Source organism: Bubalus kerabau, chromosome 10, assembly GCF_029407905.1.
Source record: "Bubalus kerabau isolate K-KA32 ecotype Philippines breed swamp buffalo chromosome 10, PCC_UOA_SB_1v2, whole genome shotgun sequence".
Lineage (NCBI taxonomy): Eukaryota > Metazoa > Chordata > Mammalia > Artiodactyla > Bovidae > Bubalus > Bubalus kerabau.
Genome location: NC_073633.1, coordinates 52668168 through 52693225, shown reverse-complemented (window position 1 = coordinate 52693225; position 25058 = coordinate 52668168). Strand labels below are relative to the sequence as shown.

Below are 25058 nucleotides of genomic sequence, written 5' to 3'. Positions count from 1 at the left end.
GATGTCATCCAACCATCTCATCCTCTGTCGTCCCCTTCTCCTCCTGCCTTCAATCTTTGCCAGCATCAGGGTCTTTTCCAATGAGTCAGTTCTTTCTTTGAAAGTTTTTTTCAGGTGGCCAAAGAATTGGAGCTTCAGCTTTGGCAACAGTCCTTCCAATGAATATTCGGGGTTGATTTCCTTTATGATCGACTGGTTTGATCTCCTTGCTGTCCAAAGGATTCTTAAGAGTCTTCACCAACATCATAGCTCAAAAGCATCAATTCTTCGGCGTTCAGCTTTCTTTATGGTCCAATTCTCACATCCATATATGACTACTGGAAAACCATAGCTTTGACTATATGGACCTTTGTTGGCAAAGTAACGTCTCTGCTTTTTAATATGCTGTCTAGCTAGTGAAAAAAATAAATTTTAGTTCCAGATATATTTGTAATTGACTCAGAAGCTATCTATTTGATTTAGTTCCCCCAATATCATACATTTTAGTCACACAAAATGTGCATTTTTTCAGTTTCTAATGATCTGCTTGGCAGGAATTGGGACAATATGGTGGTGGTGGTGGTTTAGTCGCTAAGTTGTTTCTGACTCTTGCGACCCCATGGACTGTAGCCCACCAGGCTTCTCTGTCCATAGGATTCTCCAGGGAAGAATACTGGAGTGGGTTGCCATTTCCTTTTCCATGGGACAATATGAAGACTTGGTAAATTGCTTAATGGAATGAGTTTTATCGCAAGCTCTAGACTCTAAGATAAACTGCCACCATGTTTTCCTCTGCTGGAAGGAGACAGAGTTCAAGACTGTGAACTTGTTAGATCAGGTTTTCTGCTGCTCTACAATGAATTATGATCACTGTAACTAGTAAAGAGAGGGACTAATAATAGCTGACTTTATAGAAATAGTTTAGAAATAACTGTCTTTTAAGGACATGGAACCACAGACTGGTTCCAAATAGGAAAAGGAGTATGTCAAGGCTGTATATTGTCACCCTGCCTATTTAACTTATATGCAGAGTACATCTGGAGAGGGCAATGGCACCCCACTCCAGTACTCTTGCCTGGAAAATCCCATGGACAGAGGAGCCTGGTAGGCTGCAGTCCATGGGGTCGCTAAGCATCGGACACGACTGAGCGACTTCACTTTCACTTTTCACTTTCATGCATTGGAGAAGGAAATGGCAACCCACTCCAGTGTTCTTGCCTGGAGAATCCCAGGGACGGGGGAGCCTGGTGGGCTGCCGTCTATGGGGTCGCACAGAATCGGACACGACTGAAGTGATTTAGCAGCAGCAGCAGCAGCAGAGTACATCATGAGAAACACTGGGCTGGAGGAAGCACAAGCTGGAATCAAGATTGCTGGGAGAAATATCAATAACCTCAGATATGCAGATGACACCACCCTTAAGGCAGAAAGTGAAGAGGAACTAAAGAGCCTCTTGATGAAAGTGAAAGAGGAGAATGAAAAAGTTGACTTAAAGCTCAACATTCAGAAAACTAAGATCATGGCATCTGGTCCCATCACTTCATGGCAAATGGATGGGTAAACAGTGGAAAAAGTGGCTGACTTTATTTTGGGGGGCTCCAAAATAACTGCAGATGGTGATTGCAGCCATGAATTTAAAAGACGCTTACTCCTTGGAAGGAAAGTTATGACCAACCTAGACAGCATATTAAAATGAGAAGCGTTACTTTGTCAACAAAGGTCCATCTAGTCAAGGCTATGGTTTTTCCAGCAGTCATGTATGGATGTGAGAGTTGGACTATAAAGAAAGCTGAGCACTGATGCTTTTGAACTGTGGGGTTGGAGAAGACTCTTGAGAGTCCCTTGGACTGCAAGGAGATCCAACCAGTCCATTCTAAAGGAGATCAGTCCTGGGTGTTCATTGAAAGGACTGATGTTGAAGCTGAAACTCCAGTATTTTGGCCACCTGATGCGAACAGCTGACTCATTTGAAAAGACCCTGATGTTGGGAAAGATTGAAGGCAGGAGGAGAAGGGGACGATAGAGGATGAGATGGTTAGATGGCATCACAGACTCAATGGACATGAGTTTGGGGAAACTCCAGGAGTTGGTGATGGACAGGGAGGCCTGGGGTGCTGCGGTTCATGGGATCGCAGAGTAAGAAACGACTGACCAACTAAACTGAACTGCACTGAAGGTCTACAGAAGGTGTGTCAATTTCAAAGCAGTTACTGTAGGTTACTGGTAAAATCTATTTTACTTTTATTTGGAAAACTGTTGAAAAATAAACTATTAGCCATTAGAATGGTTAGAGTTGTTTTTTCTAAAGAAACAATAAATGGCTTTGAGGTTATTAAGAGAGGTTAGAGAAACTGAGACATCATAAAGATAGGTGAAGTGTTCAAAGTCAGTTGGTTAGAAGCCCAGACTAAAGCAAAGAATTCTAGGACTGGTGTTCTCATTGGGGGAAAGGGTCTGATTGATCTGAGAACCACAAAATAGGCTAATTGAACACATAATGCATAGATATTTAGACACCTGCACCTCACTCCTCTGAATGTCTCAGGCTTAGCTGCTATTTTGAAATGAGTGAAATTACTGGACTAAACCAATGCTATATATAACTCTACAAGATGTTGGTATCCCAGGATTGCACTGATAGTCTAGCAGAAGAGATGACTCTTCAAATATCTCAGGAACTAGTCAAGTAGACAGTGAACAAATACGCCATTTTCATGGGAACAAGTATTTATTGTGTACCTACTAAGTGTCAGGCCCTTTTAGGTACAGAGGCACAAGAAAGAACTTTGCTATTACTTTCTAAAATTCAACAGCTTCTCACTGGCAAGCAGAGGGAGAACATGGGATATTTTGAGAATGGTGAATTAAATAATGGAAAATCTTTAAATTCAAGTTGGGGAAAAAATCTAATTTTGAGATGTTTGACAAGAAGTCACTGGGACCCATGAACTAACAACTAAGCAGAAGGGGAAAATGGCTTTAGTTGTAGTCAATTCTTCTCTTTGTCTTGAAGAGCCTCTTACACAAACCTGTCATTTGAGCTATAAAAATATGGTCAGTAAACCAAGGGACAATTTAGGTGGCATTAATTTAATGACCTTATTACCAATCTCTTACAAAAATCAATTAACATTTACTTTTCTAACCATCCCCTGAGGTGGCTTCTTGCCACCACCAGTGATTGTTAGACTGGGGAATGTTTAAAAGAGTGTGGTGAACAGAACCGTTTTTTCCTGTGCAATTAGAAACTGTGCAGTGCAACTCAGAACTTTCTCAAGTAGCCAGTTCATTGGTTCTCTAACTGTGCTTTTTGCTTTACAAAGTTTATTCTCTGAAATAAGTTACAAAGCTGTTCTGTTATTAACATCTGTGGTCATAGTAAAGTCAAGTCCATTAGCCCTGACAAGAACATGCTTTTTTTTTCTTATAGAGTATCCAGCCTTATCCAATGTCTCAACAGACTTCATCAAGACAGATCAATTTACATAGTCTCCAATTCATAAGGGCAGAAGTTTCATGCTCTGAGAAACACTAAAAAGTTGTGGTAGTTTCGGTTAGGAGTAATTAAAGAGATTTGCTACCTGTTTTTTGGGAAAAGGAGTTAATCCTGATTATTTTATATTGGGATGGAGAAAAATGCAAGGTCTTTTCTTATTAAAAACATTTTATTTGTAATTACAAAAGTTATGTGTGTCCCTTGGAGAAGGAAATGGCAACCCACTCCAGTACTCTTGCCTGGAAAATCCCATGGACCGAGGATCCTGGTAGGCTACAATGAGGTCGCAAAGAGTTGGACACGACTGAGCGACTTCACTTTCATGTGTCCCTTATAGAAAAATCACAAACTAGAAATAAGCAGACAAAGAAAAATCACCAACTAGAACTAAGCAGACAAAGAAAAATCACCCACAACTCCAATTACCGAGCCCTAGTTAACATCTTGGTTTCTGCGTCCAGTCTTTTCTACCTCTCCACATAATTTCAAAAATGACATCATATAGTACATAGTGTTTTGCGATGTCTCCTGACCTCCAAAACTTCTCATTGTTTCAGGTCATCCTACAACATTTCCTAATGGCTGTGTAATTGCAAAGGTATATCACTGACTTTAAGGGCACAGTAGGCAGGAGAAAATTTTCTTCTGCTGAATTTAATAGATTACGCCCCCTCATCCTTAAAAGCCGTTCTCTAAATCCCTAAATGACCTCTGACCTGGTGGGTTTTGGTGTCGGCGTGTGCGACACTTACAGAGAGGGACAATCCTGCTTGGGGTTCCCACCGACAGCATCGCTAAAGGACCCCAGAGCCCACCAGGTTCCTTGTGTTGGACCCTCACCTCGCTTCCCCTCCGCGGCGGGCCAGCGGTTTGGGGAAGCGCTCTGCGGACCCAGGGGCCCCATTCCCCAAGACGGTGCATTCCCTTCCTTTTTACACAGCAGACCCGAGGTCTGCGACAGTTCGGCCGGCGCCCCTTTTTGCCCCCGAAATCTCCCAGCACCGGACGGCTGACTAGAGACCTAAGAGATGCCCGGTGGAGCCCGTGCCTGCCCAATCTCGGTGCCGTGCTGCGCAGCAGCCGAACCCGAGCCGCGCGGGGCCGCGCCGTCCCCGAGTGATGACGCGCTTCCTGCCCTCCCGGCGCTCCCGGGCCGTGCGCTCGCGCTCGCCCTCGGCTCTTGTTCCGCGCCTGGAGCCAGCGGCGGCGGCAGCGGCTGGGGCGGCTGCGGGAGCGGAGCGGTCGCTGGGCGCGCTGGGGGACGCCGGCTGCACTCCGAGGCAGGCGCTCTGCAATGAGACAGTAAATGCATCCCCCGGTAAGGCGCACGGCTCACTCGGGTTTTCCTCTTCCTCCAGCTGCATGCACGTTGCATGAATTTCTCGTGTCTTTTCCCTCCCCTTTACAGAAGGAAAATGTGGGTGGTTTTCCCCTTCCTTTTGCATCTCGTGAGTGATGCCAATGCAGAAAAAACCTCGCAAAGCTCCCAGATTTGATGTTCTAAGGAGCTTTTTGCAGGAAAATAAAAATAAAATGAAATTAATGCACCTGTCTATTGCACATGTATGTTTCACTGCACTGGACCCGAGCGCGGCGGTTTGCAAACAGCCTCACAGCCGGCTCCCGAGAGCGGATTCCTAGCTGTGGGCAGCTGGTCCCCTGCGGGGCTCCCCCTGGGTTTCCGGTAACTGGGCTTTGAAAAGCGGCCCCGCCTGTCTGGAGTGTCCCCTCGGCCCCGGCCGGGCCCCCGCGCCGGGAGAGTTGGCGCGGGCAGAGCGGCTTCGTTCCAGCACTGGTCGCCCCGACTCCAGCGCCACTTTGCAAACAAGTCTGCGGCCGGGCTCCGGGCAAAGACAGCCGGCCGGTGCGGAGCTCCTTTCCCAGTCCTGGACTCTCAGACCTGCAGATTCCACGATTCTGTTACTTGGCAATCTCGCCACTAGCAAACTGCTGGAAGCTGGGGGACCAAGAGCGAGGGGAGGGTTGGGATTCAGTGCCGCCGCTGTCCTCGCGCTGGACCAGGGGCGCCCTCTCTTTCCTTGGCCCCAGGAGCTGAAATTTCGCCCCCGTTGGGAGCCGGGGGTCCCGGACACCGGCATTTCGGGATTCCCCAAGGGGACCGAGGAGCGACGTTCGAGGGCGCCATATTTTCAGTGGGTCTTGGCTACCGAGGGGAGTGGGCGAACAGCTGGTGAGCCGGGGGGAGAGCGCGGCGCCCCGGCAGGAGAGGCTGGAGCGGTTTTCCCCGGGAAAGTTTGTGCGCCCAGGCCGGCAAGGAGGCGGCTCCACAGGGCGCGCACCGCGCCTGTCCTCGCAAGGGCGCGCGGGCTGCAGCGCGTCGCCAGGCCGGCCCGCCGGGGTTGAGGGCCGACAGCCGCCGTCAGAGACTGCGTGCTCTGCCTGCCTCGGTCCACGGTCCCGCCGAGACGCGGCGGTCGGGCTCCGAGGCGCAAGGAACACGCCCCTCTCCTGCGGCCGCGGCCGCCGGGGCGCTCCGCTGGAGCCGTGCGCTTGACCGCTTTTCCCGGTCGGGCGCCGGTGCGGACCGTCTTGCTGGCGCCAGGACCCTCCTGGGTGCCCATCAGAGCGCGGGAGCTCACTCCCAGCGTAGAGGAGGAGCCCCGGTTATCGTCCGTGGTTTGCGGTGACCCCGTGGCGGAAGACCAGCCCGAGCCTCCTCTCTCCTCTTTGGCTGCGGCCGCGACAGCAGCAGCGCCCGCGGCTGCGTGCTCTGCTCTCGCCGCGGTGCCAGCTGGCGGAGGCGAGGTCAGGGGGACATTTCCAGAAGTTGGGGTTTCACGGGATGCGTGGGGAAACTTGGATTTTTGCTGCCCGTGAAGAACCCAGGTGACTTGGGAAAAGGAGATTGATTCAGAATGCCTGTCTCGTGGTGAAAACTAACCTCTGGCTATTTCTAGACGATGAGAGAGGGAAATGAGCGAAAGTGTTGGTGTTGTCCGAGACGCATTTAAAGACGCGAGAGTAGCGGGGCGGGGTGGGTGTTCTGGAGAACTGGACCCCCAGGTATAATAAATTACAAGCAGCTCGGTGCTCTAAATACCACTGAACTTTGGCTTCTGATAGAACCCGGGGTGCTGAGTGGTGACATTCGTCAGGTTGAGCGCTATTCTCCTTTCTTCAGAGCTTGGAGTTGGCGACTTCTCGGGAGGGGGGCGGTGGGGAAATCTTTACTTTTGAGATAGATTGTGATCTCTGCTTTGTGAAGGGGCAGGGGAAGGGCGAATTGGCTGACCTACAGTTCGCTGGCAGGAACGTGCCAGCCTTTTTCCTTGGCGAGAGAAATGATGCCATAGTATTGAGGTCATGTCAGCACTTTGGGGCTTCATCATTGGAAAGGCTTTAAGGGATCACTGAGAGCATGTGGGGGAGGGGGGAGGCTTTCATCTCAGAGATGTGCCCTGTGATGTCAGGATTTAGGCTGCTCTTACGTCTGTCCCTTCAATAAACACTATCCAGTGAGAATGTCAGGCATTGAATTTCCAACATTTTATCTTCCTTGTTGGCCGATTTGGGGTACATATGCAAAAACCCGGGAGGGGCCGTGGATGTGACAAGACACATGACCTTGAGAGAGGAGGGATACCTGCAAAAATGCTAATTTTGTTTTCACTGAGCCCTAGAACTGTGGAGAACCACCTGAGCCTAAGATACATTTTTCTAGAATTAGCGTAATTAATTTAGGAGAGAATCAAATTAGTTGCTGAAAGCCTCCATCCCTTTTGTAAACTTCCCAGTCTTAGAAATGGTACCTTGAATCAGAAAACACAGGGCTCCTCAGATTGGGGAAGTCCTTGGATTCTCTCTGCCTTTGTGCCCACTCAGGTCATCAAGGAGTACTGAAGAATTATTAGAGGTTCTGTTTTTGGCATTGATGTGCTTTTACCTCCAAAGGGAAAGTGCACTTTTAAAACTTGGCCCTGTTCATTGAGTTATTGGGGATATTCTTTATAGGCATAGGCTTATTTATATGGGTTTTGAATTCACCTACTGTTAAATCTACTTGTTTGGGGATTTTCAAACAGTATTCCCTAAAGTATTTTTAAGCAAAGTCAGGTTTTAGCAAGAGGTGTGTGTGTGTTAGTTGCTTTAGTCTAGTTTCTTTTATAGCTCAAATTATACTGATTCCCCCATTCCTTCTCCCCCTGTTACCAGCAGATCATTTGTTTCCAAGAGCAGTTAAGGATGGTTATAGGTGGTGAACAATTTAAATTTTTACCAACTGCTCAGACAAAAAAAAGTCTAAAGATGTATTTATTCATCTTAATATTGTGCTTTATAACTATATGTATGTCACATATTTTTTGTGCATGTGCTAAACATTACATAATAAAAATCTAAAAGAAGTATTCTCAATAAAGCTAAAATTAAAAATTAAAAAAGTTTTATTATAAACCCTTGTATCTTCATTCAATATATATATTTTTTATGCCTCTCTTAACAAAGTGTTACAAATTGTGCTTTGTTGCCTCTTGCCTGATTGTTCAGAGAAGGCGATGGCACCCCACTCCAATACTCTTGCCTGGAAAATCCCATGGACGGAAGAGCCTGGTAGGCTGCAGTCCATGGGGTTGCTAAGAGTCAGGCACGACTGAGCGACTTCACTTTCACTTTTCACTTTCATGCATTGGAGAAGGAAATGGCAACCCACTCCAGTGTTCTTGCCTGGAGAATCCCAGGGACAGGGGAGTCTGGTGGGCTGCCATCTATGGGGTCGCACAGAGTCAGCCATGACTGAAGTGACTTAGCAGCCTGATTCTTATTATAACTTCTTGGCTTGATCAAAGTTCCTGCAATTTTTTCCTATTAAGATTTTATAACTTCAAGAGGTTAGAAATGCTTATTCATTTTGGAGAATTGCCTGTCAAGTTACTGTGTGGTGTGTGTGTTGTGGTGTGTGTGTGGCATGCCCAGACTCTTGGGACAGTGTCTAAAACTTGTGATATCTGACATTACTACTTCAGAACTTTTGAGTCATAATGTTTTCTTGGAGGTTTGAGGTGGTGAATTAGCCAATACAGGAAGTACTAAAAAAGAGTTAAGTAATTCAAAGTTATTTTTATGGGTTAAAAAAAAAATTAAAGACAAGAAGGAAAACTTAATAAGCAGGACCAGAATTACAGCTTAACATATACCCAACTGGTGCCTTTTTAATTACAGTACTTTCCCCCAGAACTTTTTAATCCTATTACTCTTATATTTAATAAGGAGACTAGTTAAAATATAAGCCAAACAGAACTATTACAAATAATGGGGATAAATGCTGGTTATAACCAGATGTTTTGCCTAAAGTTAAAAGAGTTAAGAAATCTGAACTCTATCAAACTCCCCTGTAGGCTGTCCTCAATTCCCTTCCTCAATAAGCAGGAAATCTTCAAAGGCAAAAAAATCTTGGATGGCAGTGGAGATAAAACAAGAAAAGAACAAAATGTTTAACATAGACTTCACCTGTCTGTTGACCAAGCCTGTGGCTTAGTGGCAGGTGTCACTTGGTTTTGAGAGCCTTTGTTTATGTACCACCCAGAGCTGTGAATCAAGAGGGCTTTTTTGCCACTCTTTCACAGTGGGTCGTTAGAGTTAGCGCTAGGACAATGTTTCATTTCTCCGTTAACCAACAATTAAATTTCATCCAAAGTGATGTTGTTCTGAATATGTAGAACAGGAAGTGAATGTTTGTATTTCCCTTTTACTCTTTTAGCTGCACTCAAACAAAATTTTCTAAGTCTGCTATTCACTGCTATTCTGATTGTTTTTGAGGGTTTATTGTGTACTTATACATCTCCTGGCCTCACCCCACACACCCAGTTCCTAGAGCATGATCTTTTATACTTTATGCATCTTGTAGATTGGGAGGTGGAGGAGGGCAATAGTATGAGATTAAATAGTACTTGAAGGACAGCATGATCAAAGATATGCAAAGGATGTGAACAGGCAATTCTCAAGATAAGGGGTATACAAATGGTCATAAACGTGAAAAGATTCTCATAACACATCACGGTCAGGGAAATGCAAATTAAAAAGCCAAGAACTGTTAGTTTTCTTTTCATCCAATTAGTGTGTGTTTTAAAGGTTGGTAACATCCTCTGTTAGGTGGGTTGGGGGCAGCCCTCGGACTCTCGGTGGGAGTATGAATGGGTACAACCTTGTGGGAAAGCAGACAGTTTCAGTGAAAATTTGGAATGTGTATATTTGTGTATGCAGTCACGTATTTGGAATCCTTTCTTGCAGAAGTAGAAACAGCATGTAGGGATCTGTGTGTGAGGATGTTTTTTGCCAGATTACTACAGTAAATAAGCTAGAAGCATTATGAGTTTCCATCAGTAGGATGAATATATAGGGTCCATATATATGGACCCTCTCATCCATATATAGAGAGATTATTTTGTGAAGGATGTCTATGATATATGTAAATAAAATCAAGTTGCCAAATATCATATGTGGTATGATACTACTTCTGATTTAAAAAAGAAGCCCTATGTGTATGACCTTGAAGAAAGATATGGAAGGACACATTAAAACCTAATATTGTTTAAAATTAGCTGTGGGGCAGAGGGGTGATTAACTTGCTCCCTATACACCTTGAATGGTTTACTTGCCTAAACATTCAAGCTTTTTTTATATGAAAACATTTTAAAGAATTATTTGATTAATGAATAGGAAATTTGTCTGGAACCATTTTAGAAACAAAAACTGGGCAATATTCTGTTTTTTTTTTTTTTTTTCCTGATCCATTCTGCAGCAGTCTCTTGTCTCTTTGGAAACTTTCAATTATCTTCTAAAATTCTGAGATTTCCCAACTTTAAGTGAAATCCTTCAGTATAAGCCTTGGCTTCCAGAAGAGCTATTTACCTTTGTCTCCCAGGAGGGTGATGATAAGAGTTTGTGAAACCCTTTTCCTTGACTTTCTTTGATCCCATTCTGAAGGTAGAGGGGAGGTCTTCTGGCCAACTGGAGAGCCTTCCAGGAGACAGGCAGCATGTCCTCAAACTTGGTTTTCCTGAGCCTAAGAGAGAGAGACACACACACATGAGTGTGTTAGTTGCTTAGTCATGTCAGACTCTGCAACCCCATGGATTATAGCCCGCCAGGCTCCTCTGTCCGTGGAATTTTCCAGACAAGAATGCTGGAGTGAGTAGCCATTCTCCTCTCCAGGGCATCTTCCCTATCCAGGGATCAAACCTGGATCTCCTGCATCGCAGGCAGATTCTTTACCATCTGAGCCACCAGGGAAGCCCAGAGCTGCTGCTGCTGCTGCTGCTGCATCGCTGCTAAATGACTCTGCTGGCATTTGAATCCTGGTCTCCATCCACACTATCCTTAGCTTAGCTGATTGCTCTACCTGTGTACCATTTTCAATTCTGCCTCTAGATGTGTTTTTTGAAATTTGATAGTATTTGAGTTCTTGGCAGTTACTACCAAAAAAGTGAAACTTTCAAAAGCAGTGGAACCGCCATTCACATTTTAAAAAGTACATATCACATGACTCTGAATGCTGGTGGGACACTCAGAATCTCAACCGCTTGGAAGCCAGGGCTGTGCTGCAAATTTGAAAGCCGTGCGTTAGATTCAGTGGTTTCCAGGTGTGAATGCCTCAGAATCCCCTGTGCAGTGAAAGTGTTAGTTGCTCAGTCATGTCTGACTCTTTAAGACCCCATGGACTATAGCCCACCAGGCTTCCCCATCTGTGGGAAGGATATATCTAGGCAAGGATACTGGAGTGGGTAGCATTCCCTTCTCCAGGAGATCTTTCCAAACCAGGGATTGAACCCAGGTCTCCTGCATTGCACGCAGGAGATGGTGATTCTTCACCATCAGAATCACCTGGAGGACTTGTTAAAACCCATTTTGTTGAGCCACAGTTTTAGATTCTGCAAGTCTTGGGTGAGTGAGTAAAGTGAGTGAAGTCGCTCAGTTGTGTCTGACTCTTTGCGACCCCATGGACTGTAGCCTACCAGGCTCCTCCATCCATGGAATTTTCCAAGCAAGAGTACTGGAGTGGGTTACCATTTCCTTCTCCAGGGGATCTTCCCAACCCAGGGATTGAACCCAGGTCCCCTGCATTGCAGGCAGACACTTTACCATCTGAGCCACCAGGGTAGTCTTGGGTAGGGCCTGATAATTTGCATTTTTAACAAGTTCGCAGATGACACTGATCTTCCTGGTCCTGGACCATACTTTGCAAACCACTGGTGTAGGGGAACAGTTTCTTGTGTTTTGCAGCTGTTGTGTTCTTGTCCAGCCAGTGCTCTACCCTTTCATGGATGGAAGTTACAATGCCAGGCGAGGCAAATTAACTCAGTTTTATCAGTTTCACCTAGCTGAGAAAAAGAACTCTTTGAGTTACTTTACTGAACTGTTGTCTGTATCCGATGTAGGTGTTTGGGGATGTAATGATGTTTCATACATGGATGTGTGGTTAATCAACAGTGAAAGTCAAAGTTCAGGTTTATTTTAAATATTCTGTAGTGGATTCTCATGGGAAAGCAGAGAAGCCTATTAGTCTCTGGTTCCTGTTTTATCGTTTTTCATCATACACCCCTGGAGGGTGGACCCCTTCTGTAGGGTTCTTCACCCTGGCCATGTGTTGGGATCACTTGGGGATGTTGATTTAGTTGGTCTGGATGGGGCCTGGACATTGATGGGTAAGTTCTCCAGGTAATTCTAATACGTAGCTGGGGTAGAGAACATGCATCTACAGTCCTCAGGGTCACTTTGCCTCATTCTTTGAAGATGGTGTTCATCTGGACCACAGTCCCTTCTCTGATCAACATTTTTGGTAACTTGGGCATCTATATAGATTGTCCACCCAACTCAGTCCTTTGACCAACTCTCTTTTAGTTATCCTTTCTTCTGTCTACTTCAGCCATCCCTCCCACAGTTATTCTTAGACTGCTGGTTCTCAGCAGTTTTGCCACCCAGAGGCTATTTGGCAATGTCTAGAGACATTTTGGAGAAGGAAATGGCAACCCACTCCAGTGTTCTTGCCTGGAAAATCCCATGGGTGAAGGAGCCTCGTAGGCTGCAGTCCATGGGGTCGAGAAGAGTTGGACACGACTGAGTGACTTCACTTTCACTTTTCACTTTCATGCATTGGAGAAGGAAATGGCAACCCACTGCAGTATTCTTGCCTGGAGAATCCCAGGGGCTGGGGAGCTGGTGGGCTGCCGTCTATGGGGTCGCACAGAGTTGGACATGACTGAAGCAACTTAGCAGCAGCAGGAGCAGCAGAGACATTTTAGGGCTTCCCGGGTAGCTCAGTGATGAAAAATCTGCCTGCCAATGCGGGAGACGCAGGAGACTTGGGTTCAATCCCTGGGTCAGGAAGATTCCCTGGAGGAGGAAATGGCAACCCACTCCAGTATTCTTTGCCGGGAAAATCCCATGGACAAAGAAGCTTGGTGGGCTACAGTCCATAGTGTCTCAAAGAGTCGGACACAACTGAGCAACTGAGCATACAGGCATGCAGAGACATTTTTGTCTGTCACACCTTGAGGGGACACGGAAGTGCGGCAGGTATTCAGTGAGTGGAGGCCTGGGATGTTGGCAAACACTGTATAATGCACTCCCCCAGTACCCGCTCCCCCCCAACATACGTAGAGAATTACATGGTCTAAAACGTAAGCAGTGTCATGATAGAGAAAACCTTGCCGTGGTGTCCTGGGGGAGTTTTTTTTTTTTAAACCCCGATTTATAGGAGAAATACATCTTATGTGATGACCCAATGCAAATATACATACAACGGAACCAGGTTTCACAAACAGTGTTTACCCTTACTAGGTGTAATGTAGTCACATACTTTTTATTTTGTCTCATTAAAAAAAATTGCTGGTCATGACCAGCTAAATTGATTTTATTACCCACTAAACTTGCAATCGCAAGTGTAGACCTTATCATTACCAATAACTGTACCTCCATCAAAATCTTGACAAGCATTCCCATCTGACCCTCACCTTTTCTCTTTCGCCTTATTCCTGTTATTACCCAAGTGCACCCAGCCTGCACCCTCCAAGGGGCTCTGACCTGGTGACCCTTGCACTTCTTCATCCTCTATCACCCTTATTATCTCTTCCCACTATGCCCCACCCTCAACCACCACCCCAAGGTGCTTGCCTACACCCCACAACTTCTTTGACTATTTCTCCCTTCATCTTACTTTCCTAGGAAAACCCCATCCTCTGTCCACCCTGCTCCTGCCTCAGGCTGATGAACCTGGCTGGAGAAAACCAGCCATCCTGCATCATCTCACTTTTTATTTATGACCGTAAACCTCCAGATGGACTCTTGGCACTGCGGAGCCCACTATATTTCTGTCCCCACCTCACTGGCAGCTGATGACTTGGCTTATTTCACTGAGAAAAAGGAAGCGGTTGGGAAGTAGTTTCATCATTTCCTCATGCTAAATCTGCTAGCCTACCTGCACTGTAGCCACACAGCCCTGGAGCCTGTTCCTTGTTGGCATGCAAGTCTCTCACTCATGCATGAATCTTCTTTCCCTTCTGCACCATCAGCCTTCTCCCTCTGATGGATCATCTCCATGAGAAACATACTGTAGTCTCTCTCATCTTGAGGGGAAAAGTACCACCAACACAACACTCTTAACCCAATATCCCAGTTGACGGTTCTCCCAATTCCTCTATTCTCCTTTGGAGTCAGTATCTTCCAAAAGAATTGTCATACATTCTGTTCCATTTCCCTCTCTCATTCTGTCTTGAACCCACCAATTTGGCTTCTGTCCCATCACTTCACAGAAAGTACTGGTGGCCAGCGCTTAGTTGTCATTGCCTGTGGCCTCCGCAGCAGGTAGCCAGCTCGCCAGCTCTCTCTTTGGCTGTCTTCATTTGGCTTCTGCGCCACGGTCCTCACCTGGTTTTCCTCCTACACTCAGGCTGTTCCAACTCCTTCTCTGCTGCTGGATCTCCTCCTCCTGGCTTCTGAAGGTGGGGGCTGTTCTCTCACACGTCACTTGACTTGGGAGTCTGTTCCAGTATCGCCTCCATAGAGGTCTTCCTAGCTCCCCCTGGTCCCTGCTCTCAGCCTCTTCCTTGTTTTCATATCACGTGGTATCCCCTGATAACAGGCATACCTAGGAGATGGTGTAGCTTCCGTCCCAGACCACTGCAATAAAGTGAATATCAAAGTGAGTCATACACAGTTTCTGGTTTCCTAAAGTATATTTATACTATACTATAGTCTATTATAGTATATAGGCTACATGTAGTATATAGTATAGTATAGTAAATAGGCTTCCCTGGTGGCTCAGATGGTAAAGAATCTGCCTGCAATGTGGGAGACCTGAGTTGATCCCTGGGTTGGGAAGATCCCATGGAGAAGGAAATGGCAAGCCACTCCAGTATTCTTGCCTGGAGAATTCTCTGACAGAGGAGCTTGGCTGCAGTCCACGGGGTCACCAAGAGGCAGACATGACTGAGCTACTGACATTTTCACTTTCATAGTCTATTAAGTGTGCAGTAGCGTTGCATCTAAAAAACACCAATGTGCATATCTTAATTAAAAATGACTTTATTGCAAAAAAGGGCTAACCATCTTCTGAGTCTTCAGAAAGTCATATTTTTTTTTTTGGCTGGTGGAGGGTCTTGCCTTGATGTTGATGGCTGCTAACCTATTTGGGAGGTGATGGCTGAAGGTTGGGGTGGTTGTGACCACATCTTAAAATAAGACAACAATGAAGTTTGCCACATTGCTTGACTCTTCCTTTCATGAATGATTTCTGTAGCAGGCAGTGCTGTTTGATAGCATTTTACCCAGAGTAGAGCTTCTTTCAGAACTGGAGTCAGTTCTCTTAAACCATGCTGCTGCTTTTTCAACTGAGTGTATGTCATATTCTGAATCCTTTGTTGTCATTTCAGTAACCTTTACAGCATATTTACAAGGAGCAGATGCCATCTCAGGAAACCACTTTCTTTGCTCATGCATAAGAAGCAGTTCCTCATTCATTCAAGTTTTCTCATGAAATCAAAGCAATTCAGTCACATCTTCAGGCTCCACTTCAAATTCTAATTCTCTTGCTGTTTCCACCACATCTGCAGTTACTTCCTCCACTGAAACCTTGAACCCTCAAAGTCATCCATGAGAGTTGGAATCAGCTTCTCCAGATTCCTGTTAATGTTGTTATTTTGACCTCTTACCACGAATCATAAATGTTCTTAATGGTATTTAGAATGGTGAATCCTTTCCAGAAGGTTTTTAGTTTGTTTTGCCCAGATTTATAAGAGGAATCACTGTCTGTGGCATCTGCAGCCTTATAAAATGCAATTCTTAAAAGAATAAGACTTAATAGTTGAAATGACTCCTTGATCCATGGGCTACAGAATGGATGTAAACATGAAAAACATTCATCTCATTGTATGTCTCCATCAGAGCTCTTGGATGACCAGGTGCATTGTCAATGAGCAGTAATATTTGAAAAGAAATTTTTTTTTTTTGTGGGCAGTAGGTCTCAACAGTGGGCTTAAAATATTGAGTAAGCTGTGTTGTAAACTGGGTGTGCTGTAATTCAGGCTTTGTTGATACATTTACAGAGCACAGGCAGAATAGCTTGAGTCTTTTTCTTAAGGGCTTTAGGACTTTTAGAATGGTAACTGATTATTGGCTTCAACTCCAAGTCATCCTCTGCATTAGCCCCTAAAAAGAGAGTCAACCTGTCCTTCGCAGAGCCAAGCATTGACTTCTCCTCTCTAGCTATGAAAGTCTTAGATGATATCTTCTAGTATGACTGTTTTATCTATATTGAAAAATCTGTTGTTTAGTGTAGCCGACTTCATTAATGATTTTAGCTAGATCTTCTGGATATCTTGTTGCAGGTTTTGGCATCAGTACTTGCTGCCTCACTTTGCACTTTTATGTTATGGAGACAGCTTTTTTCCTTGAACCTCGCTAACCTATTTCTGCTAGCTTCAGGCTTTTCTCCTACAGCTTCCTCACCTCTCTCAGCCTTCCTGGAATGGAGGAGAGTTAGGGCCTTGCTTTGAATTAGGCTTTGGCTGAAAGGAATGTTGTGGCTGGCTTGATCTTCTATCCAGACTGATAAAACTTTCTCCATGTCAGCAATAAAGCTGTTTCCCTTTCATATCATTTGTCTATTCGCTGAAGTATTAGTTTCAATTTCCCCTAAGAACTTTTCCTTTGCATTCATTCACAGCTTGGCTGTTTGGCTCAAGAGACCTCGCTTTTGGCCTGTCTGGGCTTTTGACACGCCTTCCTCACTCAGCTTAATCATTTCAAGCTTCTGATTTAAAGTGAGAGATGTGTGACTCTTCCATTCACTTGAACACTTAGAGGCTTTTGTAGGCTTATTAATTGGCCTAATTTCAGTATTGTGTCTCAGAAAATAGAGAAGCTGGAGGAGAAGGAGAGAGATGGGGAGCTACTGGTTGGCGTAGCAGCCAGAACACATTTATTAAGTTTGTCATCTTATTTGGGTGCAGTTCATGGTACCTGCCAAACAATTATAATTGTTACATCAAAGATCAATGATCACACATCACCTTAACAAATATAATTATATCGAAAAGGTTTGAAATATTGTGAGAATTACCAAAATGTGGTGCAGAGACAGGAAGTGAGCAAATGTTTTTTGGAAAGATGGTCCTGATAGACTTGCTCAACACAAGGTCGCCACAGACATTCAGTTTGTAAAAATAGTGGCATTTGCAAAGCTCAGTAAAGCCAAGTGCAGTAACATGAGGTCTGCCTGTATTACATACATGATTCATTGCATGCCTGTCTCATGGCACTAGAATGTAAGCTCGTGAGAGAAACCATCCATGGCACCCTGTCCACAAGAGTCAAACAACATCTGGCACATGGTAGATCATCAACAACAAAATTTTTTTATTGAAATGTAATTGACTTACAGTGTTGTGTTAATTTCTGCTATACATTTAAGTGATTCAGTTTTATATATATATCTATATACACACGCACCTTTTTTTCCCATGTCCTTTTCCATTATGGTTTATCCTAGGATATTGACTGTAGTTTCCTGTGCTGTGTGGTAGGACTTTGTATACCCATTCTTTGTACTAGTTTGTATCTGCTAATCTCAGACTTTCGGTTCATTCCCCCCGCTCCCCCAACCCCCATCTCCCACTTGGCAGCTACAAGTCTGTTCTTTGTGAGTCTGTCTCTGTTTCATAGATAGGTTCATTCGACAAAAAAAATGTGAGTAATTGGTGAGGAAAACTTGTTGATTATAGAGTTAGCCCTGTGTGAGGAAAAATTATTGTTTTCCAGATTGGAGTTAAGGAAGAGAGTAGTGTTGAGGTAGAAAAGCAGTGTCTCTGGGGGACAGTGTTTCTTAGGTCATGTGCTGAGATTTAGGGAGTCCAAGCACTGAATGAATGAAGCCTGTCCTTATTAAATACTTGTCTAGTGGTGGAAAGCACCTGCTGAGGACAGCTAGACCGAGACAAATGGCTGCCTCTCGCTTTTATCTCTGAAGAGGGGCTCTTAAGTGGTCTGCTTGCTAACTTGCCGCTGGGTTGAAGACGTAAGTTCACTTGTCTTAAGTGTTTATCATTGACCTCAATGTTCTGGTGAATTGTCTTGGTTCATCACTCGTCCCCAGAGTCCACTTGACCACACGGAGAGACGGCTCTTTTTTCCTCGCACAGTGTTTGAGGCCCTCGCAGAGTGAATTCCTGCAGATGGGTGAAGTGTTCTATGCTTCCCTCTGCACTACTCTCTCAGCCTCCAGACTTTGTGTGTTTAAATCAAGGCCCTGTCTTCTCTCTCTATTTGCATGCTTCACGACTGCCCATTTAATTGCTTGGCATCCGTGTCCAGGACCTAGTTTGATTTAAGTGGAGATATTTCCTGAGTGTAGCCTGAGGTCATGCATGGCAAATCTTCCAAGAAGAGTATGGCTTATTCCTGGGTTTGAGAGATTACATCAAGGGCACTTTAAGAGGCTTAATTTTCTCCTTGAAGGGCTCTACATTGGGCTTAGCATCTGTCACTCCTGGGCCCTCCCCATGGGGTGAAGGAGCTCTTCCTGTGGGTAAGATGTCAGCCACGGGCAGCCTGATGTGCACCACACAGCCCTTGAGTCTAGTACTTCCAAGAAGAAAGAGTGATGTCTTGTGGGACCTCTTTATTTTTATTATCAGTGTTTTATATTTATTTATTTATTTTTAAAAGGGTGCCTGAGTGGTTCTAGGTCAGCCTTTCTCTTTGACAGGGACAGAACTGAGTCCCAGAGAATGTGACTGATGGGGTCCCTTGGGACAACTGGCTCTGAATTCCCACCCTCCTGACCACCACAGCTTCCATTTTCTGGGATGTCCAGGTGAACCCTCACTTTAATTCATGACTATGATTCTAGGCTCTAGGCATGTATCATAATCACCAGTGGGGACTTCCGTGGTGGTCCAGTGGCTAAGACTCTGTGCTCCCAGTGCAGGGGACCTGGGTTTGATCCCTGGTCAGGGAACTAGATCCCACACACTGCAACTGAAAGATCTCGCATGGTGCAGTGGAGATTGGAGATGCCAAGGGCTGCAACTAAGACCCAGCACGGCCAAATACATAAATAAATATTAAAAAAAAATCACTGAGAAAACTCCTTAAGCATGCTGATTGTGCTAGTTCCCAGACTCCCCTCGATTTGGGATCTTGGCGAGCGGGACCTGGACACTGTTTCCAGTAGTCATGTATGGATGTGAGAGTTGGACCATAAAGAAGGCTGAGTGCCAAAGAATTGATGCTTTCAAACTGTGGTGCTGGAGAACACTCTTGAGAGTCCCTTGGACAGCAAGGAGATCAAACCAGTCAATCCTAAAGGAAATCAATCCTGAATATTCATTGGAAGGACTGATGCTGAAGCTTCATTACTTTGGCCACCTGATGCCAAGAGCCAACTCATTAGAAAAGACCTTGATACTGGGAACAATTGAGGGCAGGAGAACAAGGGGGTGACAGAGGATGAGACAGTTGGATGGCATTATCGACTCAATGGACATGAATTTGAGCAAACTCCAGGAGATGGTGAAGGACAGGGAGGCCTGGTGTGCTGCAGTCCTTGGGGTTGCAAAGAGCTGGACATGACTGAGCCACCGAACAACAAAGGGAGCCTTCTAGGAGACGTTGCCCAGGAAGGGTATGAAGAGGGTAAAATCAGCCAGGGCCTTGGGGACATCTGCCCAGCAGGGGTGATGCTTGCCAGCCTTGCACTCTAGACAGACATGGCTTCTTCCTGAGGCTGCGTAATCATTTCAACCAGGCCAGTCCGCTCTTCTCTGTCCCACACTCCCTCTGCTTACTGACTGTGATCTTGTGGGGTTCTGGGTGTAATGCATATTAGCAGGACTGTATATTTTCTTTGGGAGCATTTCCCAATGTGTTTTGCCACTTAGTCAAGAATGAAAGCTGTGTTCGGTTTGAGAGGATCATGTCCCGAGGGCTTTTATGGGTCCTCTTGTTTAGGGTCTCTGGGTGCCTTCATGTTGAAGGTAACTTACTAGCTCTCAGACCACTGGAAGTGAAAAGCTGCCCATAGGTGCTGATAGAAGAAAAAAGGGAGTCTGATTGGCTATGTAAGGTGGGTTTGCACTATTTTATCAGAATGAAAAATCACTTGCTTGCGCTCAGGCTGGTGAACTTCCAGAAGTGTTGGAGCTGTGAGTTTCTGACAGTTGCTACAGGTCCCAGACTGTGATGCCTTGCCCCCCAAGAGCTGGGTATCTGATGGTCCTGACTGACAAGTAGACTAAATATAATTTTATGAATATACCTGATGAAGATATGAGAACAAGCCCTGTGGAATCTGAGATGCATAAGGTGGCCAAATGTCCCTCATGGAAGGAGCCAGAGAAGGGCACTTTGCTCTTGGGTTGGAACCTGACAGATTGAGTTTGTTAAGGCCCCCTCATCACCGTGCCACAGGCTAGTGGCTTCAACAGCAGAAATTTACTGTCTCAGTTTCAGAAGCTAGAAGTTGGAGATCAAGGTGCTGGCAAGAGTTGTTTCCTACTAAGAGCTGTGTACATTTCAGTTCAGTCGCTCAGTCGTGTCTGACTCTTTGCAACCCCATGGACTGCAGCATGTCAGGCTTCCCTGTTCATCACCAACTCCCAGAGTTTACTCAGACTCATGTCCATTGAGTCAGTGATGCCATCCAGCCATCTCATCCTCTGTCGTCCCCTTCTCCTCCCACCTTCAGTCTTCCCCAGCATCAGGGTCTTTTCAGATGAGTCATATCAGGTGGCCAAAGTATTGGAGTTTCAGCTTCAACATCAGTCCTCCCGATGAATATTCAGGACTGGTTTCCCTTAGGATGGACTACTTGGATCTCCTTGCAGTCCAAGGGACTCTCAAGAGTCTTCTGCAACACCACAGTTCAAAAGCATCAATTCTTCTGCACTCAGCTTTCTTTATAGTCCAACACTCACATCCATACATGACTACTGGGAAAAAAAACCATAGCCTTGACTAGACAGACCTTTGTTGGCAAAGTAGTGTCTCTGCTTTTTAGCATGCTGTCTAGGTTGCTCTATAACTTTCCTTCCAAGAAGTAAGCATCTTTTAATTTCATGGCTGCCATCACCATTTGCAGTGATTTCGGAGCCCCCAAAAATAAAGTCTGCCACTGTTTCCACTCTTCCCCATCTATTTGCCATAAAGTGATGGGACTGGATGCCATGATCTTAGTTTTCTGAATGTTAAGCTTTAAGCCAACTTTTTCACTCTTCTCTTTCACTTTCATCAAGAGGCTCTTTTGTTCTTCTTCGATTTCCACCATAAGGGTGGTGTTATCTGCATATCTGAGGTTATTGATATTTCTCCTGGCAATCTTGATTCCAGCATGTGCTTCATCCAGCCTAGCATTTCTCATGATGTATTTTGCATACATCAAAAGCAGGGTGACAATATACAGCCTTGACGTACTCCTTTTCCTATTTGGAACCAGTCTGTTGTTCCATGTCCAGTTCTAACTGTTGCTTCGAGGAAGCATCTATTTCAGGCTTCTCTCCGTGGTTGTTAATGGCCATCTTCTCCCTAGGCAGCTCTGTTTTTTATCAATATAAGGACATGAGTCACAGCAGATAGGGGAGTGAAAGTGAAAGTGTTGGTTGCTCAGTCCTGTTCGACTCTTTGTGACCCCATGGACTGTAGCCCGCCAGGCTCCTCTGTCCATGGGATTCTCCAGGCAAGAATACTGGAGTGGATTGCCATTCCCTTCTCCAGGGGATCTTCCCAACTCAGGGATTAAACCTGGTCTCCTGCATTGCAGGCAGATTCTTTACTATCTGAGCCACCAGGGGAGCCTAGGGCCCACTGTTAACAGTTTCATTTTAACTTAATTACCTCTGTAAAGACCCTATTTCCAAATAAGGTCACATTCTGAGGTTCTGGGGGTTAGGACTCCAACATTTTCTTTTCTTTTGACTGCACTGTGCAACATGTGGGATCTAGTTCCCAGATCAAGGATTGAACCTCCGCCCCCTGCATTGAAGTACACAGTCTTAACCACTGGACCTCCCTCTTTTTTTTTTTAATGGGAGCCCAAGTGGTTCTAGGTCAGCCTTTCTCTTTGACAGGGAAAGAACTATCAGGGGAGACTCCGTGGAAATCTCTAGCATTTATTTTTTGATGGGATGCAATTCAAGGCGTAACACATTGTTAGACAGACTTGTTTCTCAGAGTCTGCCTCTGACATGGAATGGTTGTTACTGAAGTTACCTCTTTAGGCTAAGGGACCCTTGCCTGTCATTCTGCACCTAACAGTTTCATTGACCTACACCTGGGACTTTATATTTTCCTAAGGTCTTGTCTGTATTTTCTGCTATCAGAACAGCCATGGCAGGCAGGAATTATTTCTACTTTGAGGAAATTGATATGTTCCAAGGTTTACGCACTAAACACTGGGTACATTTGTTTTAAGTTCAGATTTTCTCCTCTGTATCTTAGATGTCTCCTATAACAGTGGTGATTTCTCAAGTCTTGGTATGCATGAGAATCTCCTGGGAGACTCGTTGAAAATACTAAGATTTAGAAGACTTTGTGGAATGCTACTGAACCAGAAGCTGAGGTTGCAAGTAAAGAAGCAGTATTTTTATTGTTTCTGGGCCCTTCCCTGGAGGTCCAGTGGTTAACACTCCATGCTTCTACTGCAGAAGGTACGGGTTTGATCCCTGGTCGGTAAACTAAGATCGCACATGCCGTATTGTGCAGCCACACACAGCCAAGTATTTTTATTGTTTCCCCTGGAGATTTTTGGATGCACTGCAATATGTGAGAATGAGTGCACTGTGCCATGGAGGTACTTTTGGCGGGAGGGAACCCACCAACACTGCCAAGTTCACGTTTTTCTGTTGGCGGCTTTGGGAGGCCCTTGGAGACATCCTGAGAAGGCGCTCACTGGAATTGGGGTGCTTTGAGCCTAGAAGCACCTTCGTAGATCATACCCCTGCCACCATACTGATGAGGAGGGCCTCTGGCTGCCAGGCTGTGCACACTCTCTCACCTAATGGACAACAAATCTGTCTTGAACTTTCCGTGCTGTACAGATGCACCTTGCAGCGTGGTGGGGAGCGGGTGAGAGTTAAATTGTTGCCTTTGTGGTAGCACATAAGCATTGCATGCATTATCAAGGCAGAAATAGAGCTGGCAAGAGGACAAGAAAAATTTTGTGACTGTTAAGTATTCATTGTTATAAAATGGATTCACAGGAAATAAAGTGTGGTGGCGAGTGCCCAGTACAGAAGCAACACCTAGAGAAAATTTTGAAACCTGGATTTCTAGGCTCCAGCCCTAGAGATTTTTTTTCTCAAGTGGTATTCAAAAATTCTGAGATACAAGTCTGGGGACCACAGAACTGGCAACCCAGTATTAATGAAAGATTATCCCTGTGTAGTTCATCTGTTGATATTACAATGACATTCTCTGTGAATCACAAAAACATTCCTAAGCCTTGGCCATTAGCCTGTAGATTATATAACTTATACTCAAGATCAATGTTCAAGTTATTTCACCAACTTGACTTTATTTTGATGACTGTATAACAAAACACATGCTCTCTTAGTGTATTTCTTAGAATGTGGTCCTTAGGTCAAGTATGATCAGAATTACCCAGGAATAAGGTTAAAGGATGAAGGTTAAATACTGTAGTTGCCCAGGCCCCAGGTATTCTAATTTGGTAGATCTGTGTGGGACCCCAAAATAGGGTGTTTTCATAATCAGAAGATTGTTGGGGATACTGAGGTTTCAGTGCCACTCAGCCAGGGTTTGGAAAACCCTGTAGTTTTTACCCGAGTCCAGTCAAATAGTAAGGTTAAAAACACTGTTAGAGACTTTGCTGGTGGTCCAGTGGTTAAGAATCCACCTGCCAATGCAGGAGACGTGGGTTCGACCCCTGGTCTGGGAGGATCCCACATTCCATGGAGCAACTAAGCCTGTGTGCCACAACTGGGCTGGTGCTCTGCAGCCTGTGAACGTGCGACAAGAGAAGCCACCGCAATGAGGAGGTCATGCACTGCAACTAGAGAGAAGTCCCTGCTCACCACAACTAGAGAAAGCCCACGTGTAGCAACGAAGACCCAGTGTAGCCAACAATAAATACATAAAAATAAAATTAACAAAACACCGTTAGATTGTTTACAGTGGCATTTGTTGCCATTTTCCGACTTGTAATTCTGTTTGTAGTCTGAAGTTACCAGGACCTTGTTCTGCAGCTGGGATGTAATTTTAACAGATTTTTAGCATTCTAGTTGAATAATCACCTCCCTCCCTTTTGTACATAAGCTCATGCAATTCGTTTTAAGATACGTCTTAAAATGAAAGTTATGCTCCTTGTCCAGGTAAATTCCTTTGGAGCATTGATAGTCATGTGAAACTTATTAGAGATTTTTGGAATGAATTCAAGGAGGCTTTGTGGTTTTAAACTGCACAAGTGGCTAAAGATGACCTGTGGTAGAAATAGGTTTGTATTCTTGGGCTCCATTTGTATATTTAAAAAAAAGGTAAATGCTTTCATATGAGCGGGGGTGTTGTCAAGGGGAGGGACTCTCCCATTAGTAAAGGAAACTAAACTGCATTGACCAGTATATCTTGGTAGTTTCCATTCCTTGCTTTGTAGATGTATCTACAAATTGATTTTTTTTCCCCCAAAGACAAGATTTTCACTTCTAGGTTCTTCTTTCTGGCAGAATGGGGACCATTACTTTTAGAAAGAGAAGCTAGAGTTAATTTTGTGTCATCAAGCCATATGTGCCCTCTTTACTTCATGTAACGTATTCTTGGAAAGTTAGAGGTGAATAATCTATTTTTAACATTGCTGCAGGAACTGCATGTGTTTGTCAAAATCGATTAATCTCTACACTTAAAAAGGGTGAAATTTACTGTACATAATAATACTTAAATGAACCTGTCTCCAAAAAATGTGCTGGGGGACTTGTCACTTTACCCATTCTTTTTGTGAATTAATTTTTGAATTCAAGATGTCGTTTGTGATGCAGATGACTCCCCTGGGTTCGTCTTTGTTCCATCCCTGTTTGAAAAATGTTCTGTGTGCTTTACCTTTGTTGGTCCTTAGTGGGGTGGGAGGAGT

The 25058-nt window shown here is 44.8% G+C and overlaps 1 protein-coding gene across 6 annotated transcripts in view; it reads left to right on the top strand.

The window, feature by feature from the left end:
* The first annotated feature begins 4636 nt into the window (after positions 1–4636).
* Positions 4637–25058, top strand: part of TLN2 (talin 2) — a 499060-nt gene continuing 478638 nt past the window's right edge. For 4 of the 6 annotated variants that reach the window (XM_055537745.1, XM_055537738.1, XM_055537740.1 and 1 more), the window contains exon 1: positions 4637–4793. The gene's annotated coding sequence lies outside the window, so the exon portion shown is untranslated. Of the gene's footprint in view, positions 4794–6178; positions 6323–25058 lie in introns of those variants that run through there. The other 2 variants (XM_055537739.1, XM_055537743.1) reach the window with 1 other exon arrangement.